We start from the raw sequence: 18,359 nt of genomic DNA, 5'->3' as shown, positions 1-18,359 counted from the left end.
ACTTTGTTACAGGAGCCACAGGAAGCTGATGCAGCTACACACCAGGTGCACTGTGATTGTACCTCTTGTGTGTGAGCCACAGGAGCCCTGGTGCTAGCTCTCCAGAATGCACCGCGACCGCCAGGGGCCCAGGACCTCCCTCCCCGCCCCCGCGCCCAGCCTCTCCAGGGCTGTGGAACATTCCGCGAGGCTTTATGGGCCCAGCTGCTTGGACTTCTTCAGTCACCTCTGCTCTGCTATCGAGAATCTCAGAAGGCTGCAAGAAAGTCAAGTGCCTGGACCTCTCAGGCTGTGCTGAGAGAGCGGACACCAAGTGGTGGGGTTGTGGAGGGAGATGACATAGGACCCCTTCTTAACACCCGTAGTTCCTCGCCTTCCCTCCAACTCTCCCCCTCTGCTCTCCATTAGAATACTCCCTGTCTGGCCTGGAATCTGGGTTGCTTGACCCCATCAGTTCTTCCAAATGTGTCGCTTATACTCAAACCACAAAAGCCAAATGCTGGCTTCCTTTATTATGTGCATTGCACCGTGGCATGAAGGTTTGATCCCCTCACAGCCTGGGCAAGGGCATGGAATTAAAGGAGGTATAGGGGAGGGAAAAATAAACTTTTACCAGCTCAATTACATATATATATATATATATATTACATATATATACACATATGTATATATATTACACATATATATTACATATATATGTATATATACATATATATACACATATATTACATATATGTGTAATTTATTACATATATATTACATATATATATGTAATTTATATTAAAATATATTATATAGGGGCTTCCCTGGTGGCGCAGTGGTTGAGAGTCCGCCTGCCGATGCAGGGGACGCGGGTTCGTGCCCCGGTCCGGGAGGATCCCACATGCCGCGGAGCAGCTGGGCCCGTGAGCCATGACCACTGAGCCCGCGCGTCTGGAGCCTGTGCTCCACAACGGGAGAGGCCACAACAGTGAGAGGCCCGCGTACCGCAAAAAAAAATATATATATATATATATATAATATTTTATATGAAATATGTATTTAAAATATATTTTAAATACATAAGTATTATATTATATATGAAATATATAAAATGTATATATATTAAAATATATTTTTTATATGTAATCCAAAAGAAATACTACCAAAAAAGATTAAAAGTGGTTACCTTTGGGTCACATATATTTTCTTCCTGGTGCTTTACATGTTCATTTCCCAAAATATCTAACATTAACATGTATTATTTTTGTAATTGAGGAAAAACTGTTATTCTAAAGAACTTATTTAAAGGGCATAGCATTTAAAAAACTTTTAAAGTAGGCATGGGAAGAACCAAGCACAGGAATAAAGCTTCGAGCACCTAAAGATGGATGAGTTTGCTCTGGGAAGGACACAGGTTTTGCTTTCAGCTTCCCAGCAGCCAGTGAGCAGGAGCTCGGCCATGGTGCTCATGAGATTGAAACGGACCAACTGCTCAGAAGGACTGCTATTCTTAGGCCTAAAAGCAGACAGGCATTTCTGCCAAGATCTGTTAGGCACATACTCTTCATCTGCTTTTATACAGAGAGGAAACAAACTGAGTGGTAAAATAAATGTCTGGCCCAGTGATGCAACTACAAAGAGGCGGAGCTGGTATTTGAACCCATAGAATAACTCTGCAGAGTGAGCCTTCTGAAACATGAGTCATAGGAGAAGGTGGTCAAAAAGTACAAATTTCCAGCTATAGGATAAACAAGTCCTGGTGACGTAATGTTACAGCATGGCGACTATAGCTAATAATACTGTATTGGGGCTTCCCTGGTGGCGCAGTGGTTAAGAATACTCCTGCCAATGCAGGGGGACACGGGTTCGAGCCCTGTTCCGGGAAGATCCCACATGCCGCAGAGCAACTAAGCCCGTGCGCCACAACTACTGAGCCTGCGCTCTAGAGGCTGCGAGCCACAACTACTGAGTCCACGCGCCACAATGACTGAAGCCTGGGCACCTAGAGCCCGTGCTCCGCAACAAGAGAAGCCACTGTGATGAGAAGCCCACACACCACATCGAAGAGTAGTCCCTGCTCGCCGCAACTAGAGAAAGCCCATGTGCAGCAACGAAGACCCAATGCAGCCAAAAATAAAGAAATAAATATTTAAAAATAATAATACTGTATTGCATATTTGAAAGTTGCTGAGAGAGTAAATCTTAAAAGATCTCATCACAAGAAAAGAATTTTTGAGACTATATATGGTGATGAATGTTAACTAAACTTACTGTGATACTTTGCAATGTATACATATATCAGATCATTATGTTGTACACTTAAAACTAATACAATGTTATATGTCAATTATATCTCAATAAAATAAATCAAATCAAGTCAATTACATCATTCCTAGGCTCAAAACCTCTAAGGATTCCTTAATTCATTCAGGGCAAAAAATCAGAGTCCCACGGGCTTCCCTGGTGGCGCAGTGGTTGAGAGTCCGCCTGCCAATGCAGGGGACACGGGTTCATGCCCCGGTCTGGGAAGATCCCACATGCCGCGGAGCAGCTGGGCCCGTGAGCCACGGCCACTGAGCCTGCACGTCCGGAGCCTGTGCTCTGCAACGGGAGAGGCCACAACAGTGAGAGGCCTGCGTAACGCAAAAAAAAAAAAAAAAAAAAAATCAAAGTCCTTACAATGATCTCTTAAGGCCTGGTAAACAGGCCCAGTAACTGCCCTGCCCTCATGCTCCTGTTTCCCTTCTTCACCCCAACTAGCCAGGCAGGCCCCGCCTTAGGGCCTTTGCCCAGACTGTTCCCCTGGCCTGGAACACACCCCCATAGATTCATCTGTACGGCCAACTCCCTCACCTCCTTCAATCCTTGGTTCAAAGGTCCTCTTCTAAGGAGCCCTATACCAACCACCCTGTTTAAAATTGTAACCCACTCCCCTCCTCGCACCCCACACGCCCCCTTGCACTGCCCTGTTTGTATCCATAGTGCCTGTCACCTCCTAGCGCTCACTGTGCTTGCTGTTTGTCATCTGCTCCCTCTGCTAGAAGGCAAGCTCCACAAGGACAGGATATGCGACTGCTGTTCACTGATGTTACTTAGCGCTGTTTGCAGAACCTGCCACACCGTAGATGCCCACCACTTGTTGATGCTCAGAGAATGCTCCCCACGTTGCCCGGCATATAGTAAGTGCTCAGAGAGTGTAGCTCTATCTTGGGATGGTCAGGGGCGGGGCCACTTCCTAGGCATGTATTACATTGGGTCAGGTCCTGCACTGGGCTCGGGGGATGGGGATAACCCTGTCCTCAAGGACTTCCCATTCTGATGGGGAACACATGCCAATAACATAAGGGGGATAGCAAGACAAATGTTTTAAGGTGTCAAGATGAGGTGGAGTTCATGTGTCAAAAATCACCCCCGACACTTCCATATGGGTTTTCTCACTAAATGCTCATAAGACCTACAGCTAGGTATGAACAACCCTACCTTACACCCAAGTAAACTGAGGCCCTGTGTGTCAGGTAACCTGCCCAAAGTCAGGTTAGTGAGTGAGTCATTTGGACTCAGGGAGATCTTGGGGGGTTGCAGCAGAGCTGGGAGTTGAAGGGTGAGCAGGATAGTAACAGAAAGAGAAGGCTGGACTGCACATCCCAAGTGGCAAGGACAGCAAGATGTGGTGGCCTGGGGTGTGTTCAAGGGCAGCTAGAATCAGGTAGGGGCTGATCTGTCTGGCTTGCCACTCTGGTCCATGCTCAGGTGGGGAAGGGGCCCAGGGACCCACCTGGGGATAGGATGTGCCAGGCTTACTAGCAAGATGGGGTGAAGCGTGTAGTCATGGAAACAGCCTCACCCTCGGTCTCAGCCCTCATTGGCAGGACTGGCTCCCTGACCCTGGCCCCCTTGGGTCTGCTTTACGCTTGCAGGCTCCCTGACCCTGGCCACTTGGTCAAGAGCCTGTAGCAACAACTTCCAGGCCCCTCCACTCAATCTGCTGTGCGCCTGAGGACCAGTAAAAAGCAAGCCAGACCCTTTGCCCATGCTCCTCAGCAGTTTAGGCTTAAACAGAGCAACTGGCCCCGTATATAAGGATAAAGATGGATCCTTCTATATCGAAAGTTTTTTCTTTTAATTCTTGTGCTGAGATTATTATCATTTATATAAGAGCTAAGATTTATTGACCACTGACTATGCACTTTTACATTCCTTATTTAATTGCATTCTTGTAAAAACCTTACAAGACAGGAATTACCTCTCCCTTTTATTGAGGACCCTTGATTTACGCAAAGCCGCTTCTGATCAGTGACTGAGATTCGATCATTCATCCCCTCATCTTTTCATTTATTTACTCTTCAACCCTTTTTGAGCAGCTGCCCCACCCTGCTCCCACCCCATGCCAGTCTGAGAAAGTACCGGTGGCATGTGACTCAGGTCTGACTCTTTATCAGGCATTCAGATTCCATCTCAAGTAACATTTATTGTGAGACTTCACTGTTGAGTGTATTTTCCATGGCTTAACATTTAACATTAGCACTTAACATTAGCATTTAACATTCTCATAGCGGTGCACCAGAAGGGAATCTGCTGTCCCCTTTTACAAGAAAGAAAACAGAGGCTCAGAAAAGGGAAGTGATGTGTGTCAGACTAGCCCACTGGTGAGGGGCAGAGCCCAGAATCCAACAGGGGAGAATCTTACGTATTCAATTCCCACCTCAGGTTTCACATTCCAGCCTCATATTTGTTCTCGGGTTCTTACATCCCTCTAGCTGGGTCCTGCGGTCTAATTCCTCTCAATTGAAGCAGCCCTGAGATCTAATAGCCCAGCTCCCGGCAGGCTCTGCAGGAGGAAGCTAGCAGAGGAAAGCAGTCTCTGCAGGCTCACACAGGGTTGGGGTGAGGTACCTCCAGGCTGGAAAAGGCCCAGGCAGCCCTGGCCATGGGTCACGGTCTCCACCCCCTCCCCCTCAGGAAGGCCATGCTAGGACGCTGTGAGTCCAACATGCTCCCCTGATTGTGTTGGGGCGTCTGCCTGACAGAGGGACAGCGTGGGAATTCAGGCTGGCCAGGGCTTTGGGAAAAACCGAGACTACCGCTCAGCCGGTTTAAGGAGGCTAAGGCCTGTGGAAGGGAAGGGGGCCTCTAGGATGGGAAAGGGGTCCGGAGAGAGGAAACGGGAGAGAAGAACACAGAAAAAACGAGAGAGGGACAGAGAGGGAAACACAGATGCAAGAGCAAGTAGAGGGAGAAAGGCAGAGGGAGGAAAGAGACAAAGCCAGAGGCAGAGAAACCAAAAAACAGCCACACAGAGAGAAAGGAGAGAGGGACACGGCGATAGAGGCGAGAATGGCATACAGAAAGAGAGGAGGGAAGAAGGACTCTTCCCACCCCCAGGCTATGGAGGCAGGGAGAGGCCTTGGGCAGCTCCTCAGCTAGGGCTCAGCCTGCTGGACTTCCGGAAAGAGGCAGGGACGGCCCCCATCCGGAAGCAGTCAGGGTCCCTCCAGGAGGAGGGCGTGGGGACGGAGCCAGACACGAGCCACGTCTGGAAAGAGGAAGCAGCAGAATTTTGCAAAGGCTGAGCTGGCAGTGGGCAGGGAGGTTGCACAGACCGGGTTCTCTGGTCTGGGATTTCTCAGCGGGCAGAGAGGACAGAGGTCCCGCCCCATCCGTCCCGTCCGTCTTGGGCTCTGCAGGAGGACTGGGTGGGTGGGAATCTCAGAGAGAAGCCCACCCCTGCCTCTTTGCAGGTGGAAAACAGAGGCACCAGGTGGGAAAATGTGTAGCCCAAGGTCACAGGGTTTCCAGGTCTTCTATAAAGGCAGCACCTCTCCCTCATTCATTCATTTAGTCCCTCATTTATTCAACAGGCATTAACCTAGCACCTGCCATGCGCTAAGAAGTACCGTGCTAGGTCCTCGGGGTACGTTGATGATTAGCAGAGGCCTCTGCTCCCCAGAGCTCACAGTCTGACAACACGGTGCGCTAAATGCTGTGGTAAAGGGAAACCCTGGGGTGTGGAAGCCGGTGGGGGCGTCCAAGGGCAGCTCCCCGAGGAGGGCTATCAGGGCAAATTGAGAGGTGAGTAGGAGCCATCCAGGAGGAGAGGGGAGGGAGAGCGCGCCAGGCAGAAGAAACTGAGAAGAAAAAAGTACAGACGCATCAAGGTCACAAAATTCAGCTCACTCTGCACTTTCACAAGGAAGCTATAATTATTTTGTTTGTTACTAATCTGACTTTCCTCCCTAACCACTCCTGCCTTGGTCAGCAGGAAAAACTTGCATAATGTCGTCTAACGCGGTTTCAAGCTCGGTCTGATCTGATCGTTTAAACAGTCTCTTTTGGTAATATTCGGTCTGCCTTGTATGAAAACGTTCCATTCCTCAGGTAGCTTCCACCTCCACCTGCCTCTCAGCTATGAGTGTGCAAAGGGGACCTTAATGTGAGCAACCAGACAAGTACAGGATTACCTGGAAGAGGCAGTTGCTGTCAGCACCACCTGCTTCTCCAGGACGAGGCTGGGTTCCTCAAGGGAGGTCTCTAGCCAGGGCCACGCCCCCACTGGTGTAGCTGGCTCATCTGGCTCCACCCTGGCTTGTGGTGCTTGTAGAATCGCAGCCTCTGCCTTGTTCCCCGTCTAGCCCCCTGCCCAGTCCTCTACCCTCCCAGGCCTCTTAGCTCACTGGCTCTTAATTTAGTCTCCTGGTCACTTGGAATTCAGGACAGCCCAGGGGAGCACATGCTCAGGCCTCCCTCCCTTGGACCACGCTGTAAGTCCAAGTTTACAGGGTGGCATGCCCCTGTTGCTGCATGATATTGCATAGAATGAATGTAGCATCTCCTATTCTTGTACACTTTCCTCCAGTTTTTCACTGTTATTAACAATCCTGTAATGAATAGCTTTGTGCCGTCCTCTTGGTGCACATGTGCTGGTGTTTCTCTGGGGTAGATTCCAAGAGGTGAGTCGCTGGGTCAACTACACCAAGATAGTGTATTTTATAGTCTGATAGAGTCTGTCAGTATGTCAGTTGGGCTCCTGAAAGGCTACGCCAGCTTACATTGCCAGCAACTCTCATCAACATTGGATATCATCAATAATTTTCAAAATTTGTCAACCTTATAGGTGAAAACTAATTTCCAGATCAATGTTCATTTTGAACTGGGGGAGATTGCCACTGCAGGTGGAGAGGGAGATCTGGGAGGAGTCAGAGAAGGGAAGGTGGACAGCATGTAGAGTGGGAAGGGCTTGGACCTGTCTCCGGACACGGTCACGGCAGGGGAAACTTGAAAGGAGGAGAGCCCTCAGAAGCGACTGAGAAGGCAGAGCCTAGAGAAGAGGGAAGCAGCAGCTAGGGGAGGGGAGCCAATCATTGGCATCAAGTGGGTATCTGAAGAAGGAGGGCGTGTCTAGAGCACCCAAGACACTAAGAGGGCCAGCCGGTCAAGACCAAGTGAGAGGTGTCCACTGAATTTGACAAGGAGTTTGCGAGGGACTTGGTGGAGAGCATGGTCAGTGGCGTGGTGTGTGCACTAGACTGCACCAGGACGAAGCAGGAAAAAGATAAGGGGCAGCGAAGCATGCAGCAGTGCATCCGTAAGCACGAGATTGGTCCTACTGAAGTTCACCCGCCTGGAGGCTGGGCCCCCCCTCCTGCGAGAAGCAGATGCAATCCTGCTTCTCCCTCCGTCCTCCCCTCTCCCCAGCACCCTCCCAATCCCCATGTTCAGTAGGAGCCGTCCTACTGCTCCAACTAATAAGATCTCTCATGGCCAGCGTTGTGGAGGAGGGGTATGGAGTAGAACGTGATGATTCAAGATGAAAAATCGGAAGGGCCAGGCAATTCTCCCAACAATTCCACTGTTTATCTGAAGCTTAAAGGTTATTAGAGGTGTAGAAGTGGGAATAGCTTCATGGGGAAAGAATGAGAACAAAGAATTCCCCATGTGTTGTTCCTGACATAGAGTAACTTTGGTCACTGCCCTCTCTTCCCTGGGGACATCCTCCCCTTTGCTCTCCCCAGATGTGACACCCTCATGCCAACCCTAGGGGACCTGCATCCCAACACCAGTGATGACAGTCACAGATGAGTATTGGTCAGGCCTAAATTCTTCCCTCACTGTATCTCTTTTAACCCTCACAACAACCTGATGAAGAAAGTAGAGGGTATCATTACCCCCATTTTAAAGGTGAGAAAACTGAGACTCAGGGAAGTGAAATGACCAGCCCAAGATTACCAGCCAGGAGGATGCAGACACTGACTCCAAAGCCTCTGTGTGCTTCCAACTCCCACCTAGTCAGGCTCCCCTAAACCAGGCCCTTCAAATCTCGAAGTCATGTTGACCACCTGCTCCATCCTTGGGGAAAGCCCAGGCCTGCCCCTTTCTTCTCCACTTCCCCAGGTAGAAGTTCTGTTGTGCTTGAGGGAACAACGGGGCCAACATGATTGAGCGGAGATTTTTACTGGCTGCGTGACCTTGGGCAAGTCATTCCCCATCTCAGGGCAATTGTTTTCTCCTCTATAAAGTGGGGATAATAATCTAACCTGATAGCATGATGGCGAAGAGGAACTGAGTTGTACATGAAGGACCAAGTGACTTGTCTCATCCCAGAGAGTTTCGTTCATTCTTTCCTCCAGTTTCCATTACCTGGACCTCCCCTAACCGTTTCCTGCCAGAGGCCTGGTCCTCTGCATGGAACTACCCAGTGATGGTCTTTCTGTGAGGTCTGAGCAAGGGCTCATGTTTGCTTTGGGTGACCCAGAATATCTCCCTGATGGTCCCTGACATTAGCCTCCCCCTAACTTTTCAGCCTAAGGGGGCCCTGGCCCCAAGATGCTGATGGACCCTGAAAAAAAATAGGGCTGGGGTCTCTTGGCTAACTCCAGTGTAAACACTGGGTCCTCATCTGAAACACTCACCTCGACTCAGAGGCTGACGGGCCAGCGGCACTTGATGAGTCTTCTTTCAATGTTCTCTGACTTGTTCGCTTGGAGGAAGTTTCTCATGCGGGCACACATTCTCGCACACAAGCCTCACTCACACTCTTACGCTCACAGTCAAGCCCACAGTCTCACATACTCATTGCCAAGAATATATACTCCAAGGAGTCGCCTACTACCAGTTTAGCGGCTGTGGGAGGGGGCAGAGGGGGAAGGGGGAGGTTGCCGTCAGCAGCCAGTGGGCAGATTACAGAACTCTGGGTTGTGGGAGGTGTCATGCACAACTGGGGTTCTATTTCAGCCCCCACTCCAAAAAGGGCATAATGCTTTTAGCTGGAAAGGGCGTTGAGCTCCTCCCATTTCAGAGGAGAAAACCTGTGCGATACAGGCTCGGGCTGGAGAGAGGGACGGGCTACATCAGCCATGCTCACGGGTGCAGAAATGTAGCCTTCATGGGCAACTTCTGCTGCAGGTGGACACGACTTGGGTCAGTTCCGGGTTCCCTCAGACAACTGAGGGCTTTCCCTCTCCCCTCCTACCTGGGGCGATGGAGTTCTGGAGGTGGGTAAGGGTGCATAGTGACAAGGTGATGACAAGGGCCACCTGTCCTTGGTCAATTTCGTTCCACAATGGCAACCCCCACTGCTCTCTCATTTCCACTGGTGGGTCTGGTCACCAGCATCTCTCCCCACTGGCATCCACTGAAGGGCCCACATTCCCATCTGATCTAAGACCCATCTTGGATCTGGGCAAAAGGGGCACCTGCCTGGGGCTTGCACTCTAGAGGTTCGTGCATATCACAGAGACTTAAATGCAGATACATAGATATAGTCCGGTAAGAAATTATTTTGGAAGTCCACTAACTGATTGAGCGAACAAAAAGACCAGAAATGGAAGTAAGAGACAAATTGCCCCCATCCCTGCCAGGCCAGAGGCCCCAGGGCTGAGAATACATCACTGTGTGAGCATCAGGCATTCCTGTGTCAGACAAACTGAGGTGTCAGGAGGCAGCCAGGCATTGGAGCGGTGGACCCCTCCTCACGCTCTCACATACCCGAGTGGGCTCTCAGCTTGCCCCCAGGATGCCTGGACCCCTTAGCTCAGCACTACCGGCACCATGAACTTCACAGCAAGTCTGAGCACCCCTTGGAGGGGCTTTGATGCAGTAAAGTCACGGCCAACAGGAGGGATGGTAATTGAGTGCAGGGAAGCGAGGTAGCAACTTCAAGGTCCTGAAGAAAAACAGAAGCACAGAGGCATTCATGCAGGGCCTGGCCAGAGCTCTGGGGTTGGCAGGGGGAAGGCGAAAGGAGGCCCAGCTGTGGCCTCTTCACAGACTCACCGATCCTCAGAGCTGGAGGTCCCAGCAGCCTCTGTATAGCTGAGCAGGCAGCCCAGAGGGAAGCAGGGACTCCTTCAAGAGCACACAGCTGAGCTGGAGCAGCAGCCAGGCCTTTGGTAAGTGGGCTCTGCCTACCTGTCCAAGTACCGCAAGAGCCCTAGAAGTTCTAGGGCTGCGTCTTGCTCCCATGTGGCTGCACTTGGTTTCTTCATCATAACATAGTGATGTTAATGAGACCAAGGCACTGAGCCTCCCCTCGGCCCTAAGCTGGGCCCGTCATTTCCTGACTACAGCTCCCATCTCCAAAGACAAGTATAATCTTAAGAATACTTGGTCGAACTAGTAGATTCAGCAAAGAGATTTCCTGCCGGTAAAACTACTTCCATCTCACCTGCCCCATCCCCCCCAAACCCCCAGACCCACACAAGGGAGCAGGCGGCCCAGGTCACATCTCAGGACGATCTATCGGCAGCTTGTGAGCAATTCAAGGGCAGGATCTGGGTCGCACTCCTCCCTGGGTCCCAGCACCCAGCATGGAGCTTCTCACAGAGGCCTCAAGGGCACTTGGTGAATGAATGAATGAATGAATGAGTGAATGACATCTCTTTCGCCCGGAATAATAGCCTCATACCTGACATGGCACAGTGCCAGGAGAGACGTGTAGGATGGATGGATAGATGATGTGCAGAGTGTCCTCCCTTTGTCCCTCCAGTTCTGTTCTCCACCTTTCCACACCCTGCTCTGGGCCCCAGAGGTCGACCTGAAGGGACTGCATCACTGGCTCAAGTGTCCTATGGCCTCTGGTTGGGTCAGCTGATGGGGAGCCCAGAAGGAGGGGGAGGGAGAGGAAGGGAGGAAGCCGCTGGGGACCTTACTGCTCAGGCTCCTCTCTGTGTGGTGCCTCAGATGGGCGGGCACATCTCTTGACAAAGGGCAGAGCTCTTGTCAGGTCCTCTCTCCCCAGATTCCATTAACATCTCCTCCCTCACCCCTCAGGCTCCGGGAACTATCCACCTGGCTGTTCCTAACGCTCAGGCACTGCGGGGTCCTGTGTGGTTTCCCTGCACGCACACACACACCCATCTTTATAAACTGTCTCTTTATTAAGCCCACCTTGAATTAGCCTGAATAAAGTGTGAATCTCTGTTCTACTGGGACTCTGTCTGATACACATGGGTAACTGGTTAGATGATGGAAGGATGGATGGATGGATGGAAGGATGGAACTAGTATAAGGATTGGAAGGATGGATGGATGGAAGGATGGATGGATGGATGGAAGGATGGAACTAGTATAAGGATTGGATGGATGGATGGATGGAAGGATGGAACTAGTATAAGGATTGGATGGATGGATGGATGGAAGGATGGAGCTAGTATAAGGATTGGATGGATGGATGGAAGGATGGAGCTAGTATAAGGATTGGATGGATGGATGGATGGAAGGATGGAGCTAGTATAATGTAGTCGTTAAGAGCCCAAGTCTTGTAGCCTGGATTTGTATCCTAGCTCTACCACCTACTAGATATCTGAACTTGGACAAGTTATATAATACCTCTAAGATTTTTGTTTGCTCGGCTGTAAACTGGGGATGAAAATGGTAACGTACAGGGCTGTTGTGAGGGTCGAATGCGATAATAAAGCAAAGAGTTGAGTATCTTGCTTGGCAGTTAGTGCTCCGTAATGGTCGCCCTTGCCACCATGGCTGGAGGGCCATCTGGTAAGACGAGCGCTCGCATGCTGTCCTTGGCTGGAGCCACATGAAGTACATGAACGAGGAGGTCAAGCCAGGTCTGGGTGTAAAACATCTGTGAGTTCTTTCCCTGGGGGCCGCCAGATTCCCTCTCTTCCCCGAGCCTGGCTATGGACAGCGCTAGCGCCGTTCTCCCTCCTGCCCTCGGAGCTGGGTGGGCAGACAGCTCTCTCTGCTGGGCATGCCCGTGGCTTGGTCCTCTTCCTCTGGAGTTAGGGGAGGGGAGCATGGCTGAGTCCTCGGTGACATAAGTGACTATGACAGCTCAGGGGAAGCCTCTAGACACCGCAGCCCCTAGCAAGCGTCCCAGTCCCACCTTTAGGAGGCCCAATTAAGGCCAAGAGCCACAGGGCTTTCTCTCAAGGGGCATCCCAGAATATGAGCCCCCTGGTGAGGCTGAGAGGGGTCCCCAGAATCTCCCCCTTTAGAGGCCTGCCTGAGGCCTGGGCAGCGAGTACTCTCCCTGGTCCCCAGGAGGGCAGCCTCCTACCCGAGAAGAGCAGCCCTGGACCCCCTACCCCCTCACTTGGAGCCTGCAATGCCCACGCACGGTGCACCCGCGCACGCTCCCTGCCACCCCTACAGTCAGTGAAAGTTCACTGAGGCCCCGTCTGAGCCAAGGGCCACCCCAGGCACGGGGAACGCAGGTGAGGCCGACGTGGTACCAGCCTTCTGTGCACACAGCACACATCCAGAGGCGGTCACAGCAGGAAACAGGTGCGTTCAAGCCCCCCCCCCCCTTTATGGATGTGAACAGTGAGTCCCAGAGAGTGGAGGGACCTGCCCAAGGCCACCCAGCACTTGGGGGCAGAGCCTCTGCCAGCCCGGGATTCCCAAGCACCAGGCCAGTGTCTTTCCACCTCCTGAGTCACTATGAGTTGCAGGGAAGGAGATAAAATGGGTTGTGGCTTGAGGTCAGGAAACTGAAGGGCTTTGGAAACTGACCTGAGTTCAAGGCCCGGCCCTACTGCTGACTTGCTGGGAGGAGTTGGCGGGTCACCTGATCTCTCTCTCGGTCTCGATTTCCCCAGCTTTGAAATGAGAATAATTCCTTCATTGCAGAGGATTCCCGCGAGGCTATAGCAAGAACATCCTAAGATGTGCCTGAATAACATGTATTCGGTTGAACTGTAAGAAATTGTCATTTTTTCGAATAATAATTTCACCTAATAATTATCATACTATCAAATGATAATAAATTATCGTTTATTAATTAGCATAATCATCATCAACCACATGCCTCTCGTACATATTATTTTATCTCTCAGCCTCCTTACCCCCATCCCCACAAAAAAAACAGATAATATGCAGAGCGCTCTCTGTGAGAACTGGCACATAGTAGGTGCTCACTAAAGTTTCCTCCTGCTCCTTCCCCTCCTCATGCAGGCACTTCTTCCGTGGAAGGCTACAAGAGAAGCCGTCCTCTTTTCTGAGTATCACAGCCCCATGGAGATGAAGATGAAACTTTGATTGAGACATGGGAGAAGAGTAAATAAAGATCTAAAATCATCTTCTCAGAAAAGTTTAAAAAGTTAAAAGAAAAAGAAACACACACACACACACACACACACACACACACGGTCATGTTTTTAAAAACATGCACAGTGCAAAACCTGCACAGTGAAAACCTATCAAGTCACGATGGGCTCAGGGACAGGAGACCAGAACACTCTGGATGGTGCCTCTCCCCGCTCCACTCCCTCTGTCAACCCTCTCCCAGACTCCCGGAGGAGGATTTAGCAAGAAAGTCAGTTCATTGTGTTCTAGGTCACAGCTGAGCAAACAACCAAAGTGTCCTTTTGGCAGTTGGATGCCACGTGGAACCACAGCAGAACTGAAGATTCCAGATCTGGGAGGACCCCAGCGTCTCTAAGTCCAGCCTCCTGCCTCTAGATGGGTAGCTCTCACACGCTGAGGGCAGAGGCTGGTGCTCTCCCAAGATGGCGATGCCACCCCACCTCTAATGCTGCCTGCAGGGCTTTCTCTCAGGCCAGTCAGGAAGTCCTTCCTTTTGTCCCACCACAGCCTTTCCTTCCTTTATCCATTAATCAATAGCCCCTGACAACATCTCTATGGTGGCCTCATGTGTGCTGGTAAAGGGGACCCGAGGACCAACAGAATGGCCCGTACACTCCCCATCTGTCTCACTGGATTGTCGTTGCCTGTTTAGCATCAATCGCCCCACCACCTTGATCCCAGGTGAGGCTAGACCCAGGTGAAGGCAGGACCCAGGTGTCACAGAGTGCATGGAAAGTACTCCCTAAATAGCTGTTCAATGTTAAATGAATGGGGGCTTCCCTGGTGGCGCAGTGGTTGAGAGTCCGCCTGCCGATGCAGGGGACACGGGTTCGTGCCCCGGTCCAGGAAGATCCCACATGCCGCGGAGGGGCTGGGCCCGTGAGCCATGGCCGCTGATCCTGCGCGTCCGGAGCCTGTGCTCCGCAACGGGAGAGGCCACAACAGTGAGAGGCCCACGTACCGCAAAACTAAATAATAATAATAAATATTAAATGAATGGGTAAATGAATGAATGAATAGCCATGCTCCAGGGGAACAAGATGCTCACTGCTTCACAGGGAGCCCACGTCTCTGGAAGGAACAGGTTGGAGGTGGTGAACAGCTGGCCCCCTAGGTCTCCTTCTGCCACTGGGGAGGCGCTATCCATTGGAGAGGCCATGAGCCTTCCCACACACGCCTGGGCTCCAAACCAGGTGCTGGGGGATCCCCAGGTCTGGAAATTCCCCTGTGCATGGCACTGGGCTTTCCTGTTCCACCCCACAACTCCCACGGGTCTGGACGTTCTCAGCACCATTTCTTAGAAGGAGATATTGCCTTGTGAAAACAAGTTCTGGAATTCACTACGGGAAGTGGCCGTGTAAACAAGGGGGAAAGACCCTGACTGAAGAGCCAAGATCTCCAGGTCTGATCCCACTGCAGCAATTACAGGCACGGGCTGCAGGGTCGGACAGACCTGTTTTCAACTCCAGCTCTACTGCTTAGGAGCTGTCAGATTTTTGGCAAGTCATTCACCTCACTGAGCCCTGGTTTCCTCTTTTTAAGAAGGGATTATAGTATCTGCCTCAGCAGATTCCTATGAGGATTATACGAGGAGCCAGTAGGGCTGATATTCAGCTGACCTACAAAGATTCTAACTTGCTGCTTGGTAAATAGCTGCTCCTCAGACCCCCCTGGGTGCCCCTCCCACCCAGCACATCACCCACTGTCCCCATGATTCAGCAACTAAACGGTTAACATCTGGCCCAGTAGAGGGTCTCCAGGGCCCTGGTGACCCTTCTGACTGGTTGGTGTCCATACTAAACTAATGGGTGTGAGTAAATGCTTTGTAAACTGCCAGGTGCTGGTTAATCCCCAGATGTCTTACCGGCAAGGCATGCTCTCCACTCCCGAACTGAACTGAGTTCCGTTAAATCCATCCCAGGAATTGGCTCCCAGATGATCTGACCAGATGATCTGACCTCTGCCCAGATGATCCAGGCAGCTTCCACACCCAGTCTGTCCCCTGTCTGGCAATTCTCTAACTCCCCCAATCCATCCCTCTCACTCCTCTGCTAAGCTGGCACAAGCTCCCCACTGGCTTCTGGACCCCAGTGGCTCCCTCCATTTCATTCTCACATTGAACAGAGCCACTTCCAAAAGCAGGGGTCTCTCTTTGACCCCTTGATGAGATGTCCACCTTCACTGACATCCCTCAGTGACGGCTGTCACAGCTGGGGTTCCTGGGGAAGGAGATTTTTTTTTTTTTTTTGCGGTACGCGGGCTTCTCACTGTTGTGGCCTCTCCCGTTGCGGAGCACAGGCTCCGGACGCGCAGGCTCAGCGGCCATGGCTCACAGGCCCAGCCGCTCCGCGGCATGTGGGATCTTCCCGGACCGGGGCACGAACCCGTGTCCCCTGCATCGGCAGGCGGACTCTCAACCACTGCGCCACCAGGGAAGCCCCGGAAGGAGATGTTGAGACGCATATTTGCTAGCAGGAGGTTTATTGGGGATTGATCTCAAGATGAATACCTGTGTTGGGGGGTAAATGAAGCAGGGCTGGGCAGAGGGACAAGTTAGTCTGCTATGCAGACCCCATGAAGGTCTCAGCCCACCTCTAGGGAGCTCTGGAGCTGGAATGACCTTTCACGGTTGTGCCGAGTTGAGGCGAAGAGCCCTTTACCCTCCATACGGAGCAGTCATCGGATGCAGGCTGGGCCAGGGAAGGGGAGTGACATTAGATGAGGAGGGTCTCCTAAGGCAATGGCAGGAAGGGGAGTCTCAGTGGCCAGCTGTCAACCATCAGAGGGGTGAGTGAATGCTCCAGGCTGAGGGGGGAGGCGCCAGCGTCTGGGGAGTGCGCCGTGGCACCCTCTACAAAGGTGCTTTGGGTCAAGTAGATCCTCAGGAAGGTTTTTGTACAGGATGAAAAGAATCACCCTCCACTGCCTTCAGGACACACTTTGAATGTCTCTTTAGCACATGAGGCTCTGCACGGTCTGCTCCTAACATCCTCTACTCTCCGCTCTCTTCTCTCGCCCCTCCCCACTTGCTCCCAACTTTCTAACCATATTGTGCTCTTGCAGTGTGCCAAGCTCAACATGCTATTTCACACCTCTCTGCTTTCGCACATGTTATTTCATCTGCCTGGAATGCCTTGAAATGGAAAAAAGAAATCCTTTTCTCTTCTTCCAGCCCCTTCCTACTCCTCCATCAAGACTCTGGCTGAATTCTGCCTCCCCTGGGAAACCTTCTACCACCGACAGGCTGGTACTTTTCTTTTCCCTCTTCCAGGCTTTGCACTTACTGGCTGCCATTCCCTGAGACTCTCCTACTCAGGTGCCACAAATGCATCCTGAGTAACCGAGGGCCCTCGTGGCACCTGGCCCTGTGGCTCTGAGCCTGGATGAAGATACCATGCAGATGAGCACCCAGCACCTGCACCCTGGGCATGGTGGGGGCACGAGGTTTGGGGGAAGTAGTAGAAGGCACCGAGGCGGGCCCTGAAGTCCAACCCCCTCAGCATAGAGATGGGGAGACTGAGGCCCCGAAAGGGGACAGACTTGTCCAAGGTGAGCCCATGCCAAATGGAGGACGAGGAGCAGGTAGGTCTCCAGGCTCTGCAGAAGGAGGGCAGGCACTGTTGTATCTGTCTCACAGAAGAAGAGACCAAGGTCCAAGAAGAGGCAGAAACTTGCTAGGATCACCAAGAGAGTCTGTGACAGACCATCTCTCTGGCTTGGGCTCCCCCGTGGCTGCCTGGGCCTAGAGGTTTCTCTGGAGGAGGAGCAGCCGGGACCCTGATCCCCGCCCCTAGCGACACTGGGATGAGTCACACTTCCTGAGGCCACTGGGCAGTGTCTCCCGACTGGAGAAGCCACCACATTCTTCCTGACCCTGTTTCATCTGTCAAAACCCAAAACTTCCAGGAAGGGAGGCCTGCAAGGCACTTATTATCCACCCACTGTGAGTCTGAGGGAGAAATTGGGCTCAGAAAGGGGGAGTGGTTGCTCCACGACCCCACCACAACCCCTGCCTGGCCTGGCTGGGCGGACCTTGACCCCCAGCCCGTTCTCTCTCAGGAGAGACAGAGAGGCAGAAACAGACACCAGCTCAGAGGGGAGACCGCACTCACCTGGGAAAGTCGGGCAGTAGGGAGGAGACAGCCACAACCACCTGGCAGACAGTGGCAGCCCTACCTCTCAACAGGTCGGAAGGAAGCCTTTGAGAACTGGGAGAAGAAAGAGCCTGGATTTGCACACCCGCCAGCTGTGCTCCCATCCGACCCCGCTGTTCCCTCAGGCACCCCCTCCCAGACCCCAGCGTCCATCATCCCAGTTGCTGCACCCATTGGCCCTACCCTGTGGCTCAGGGCACAGCATCAGACACCTCTAACTCGACGCCATCTCTCCTGCCTTTGTGCCTTTGCACCTGCTGTTGTCTGCCCGGAATGCTGTCCCCTCCTTGTCTCTTTAACACTAACTCACCTTTTATTTCTTCAGCTGAGGCTTCTCTGAGAGGCTTCCCAGGTCCTCCCATGTGGCCCTTCCTTCTCCTTGAAGCCGATCAGATGCCACCCGCTCCAGCTTCTCCCAGCCCAGGTGCCTCCTTCCCTCCGTCACAGTGCAGGTCACACTCTGGTCACTGCCTGTGTCTGCTTCCCCCCAAAGGCCAGAAGCCTCTAGAAAACAGGGTTGGGCTCTGACTTAAGCAACATCCACAAATGCAGCAAAGAGCTGACCACAAATGATCGACTCATTCATTCATTCCACAAATAATGACCGAACACTACGTGCCAGGGACTGCTCTAGGTGCAGGAGATAGAGCAGGGAACAACACAGACAAAACTCCTGCTGCACGAC

General features: G+C 52.0%; 1 long non-coding RNA gene across 1 annotated transcript; it reads right to left on the bottom strand.

Moving 5' to 3' along the window:
* Window positions 1-13,289: 13,289 nt before the first annotated feature.
* LOC309964638 lies at window positions 13,290-18,111 on the bottom strand. Its single transcript, XR_014326356.1, has 3 exons — window positions 17,985-18,111; window positions 17,633-17,728; window positions 13,290-13,466 (listed from the first exon to the last, which is right to left on the bottom strand). It is a non-coding gene; the product is annotated as an uncharacterized lncRNA (long non-coding RNA).
* Between the last annotated feature and the right edge of the window lie 248 nt (window positions 18,112-18,359).

This window comes from Leucopleurus acutus (genome assembly GCF_964270905.1).
Source record: "Leucopleurus acutus genome assembly, chromosome: 8".
Classification (NCBI taxonomy): Eukaryota; Metazoa; Chordata; class Mammalia; order Artiodactyla; family Delphinidae; genus Leucopleurus; species Leucopleurus acutus.
This window is presented reverse-complemented; position numbering and strand designations above follow the sequence as displayed.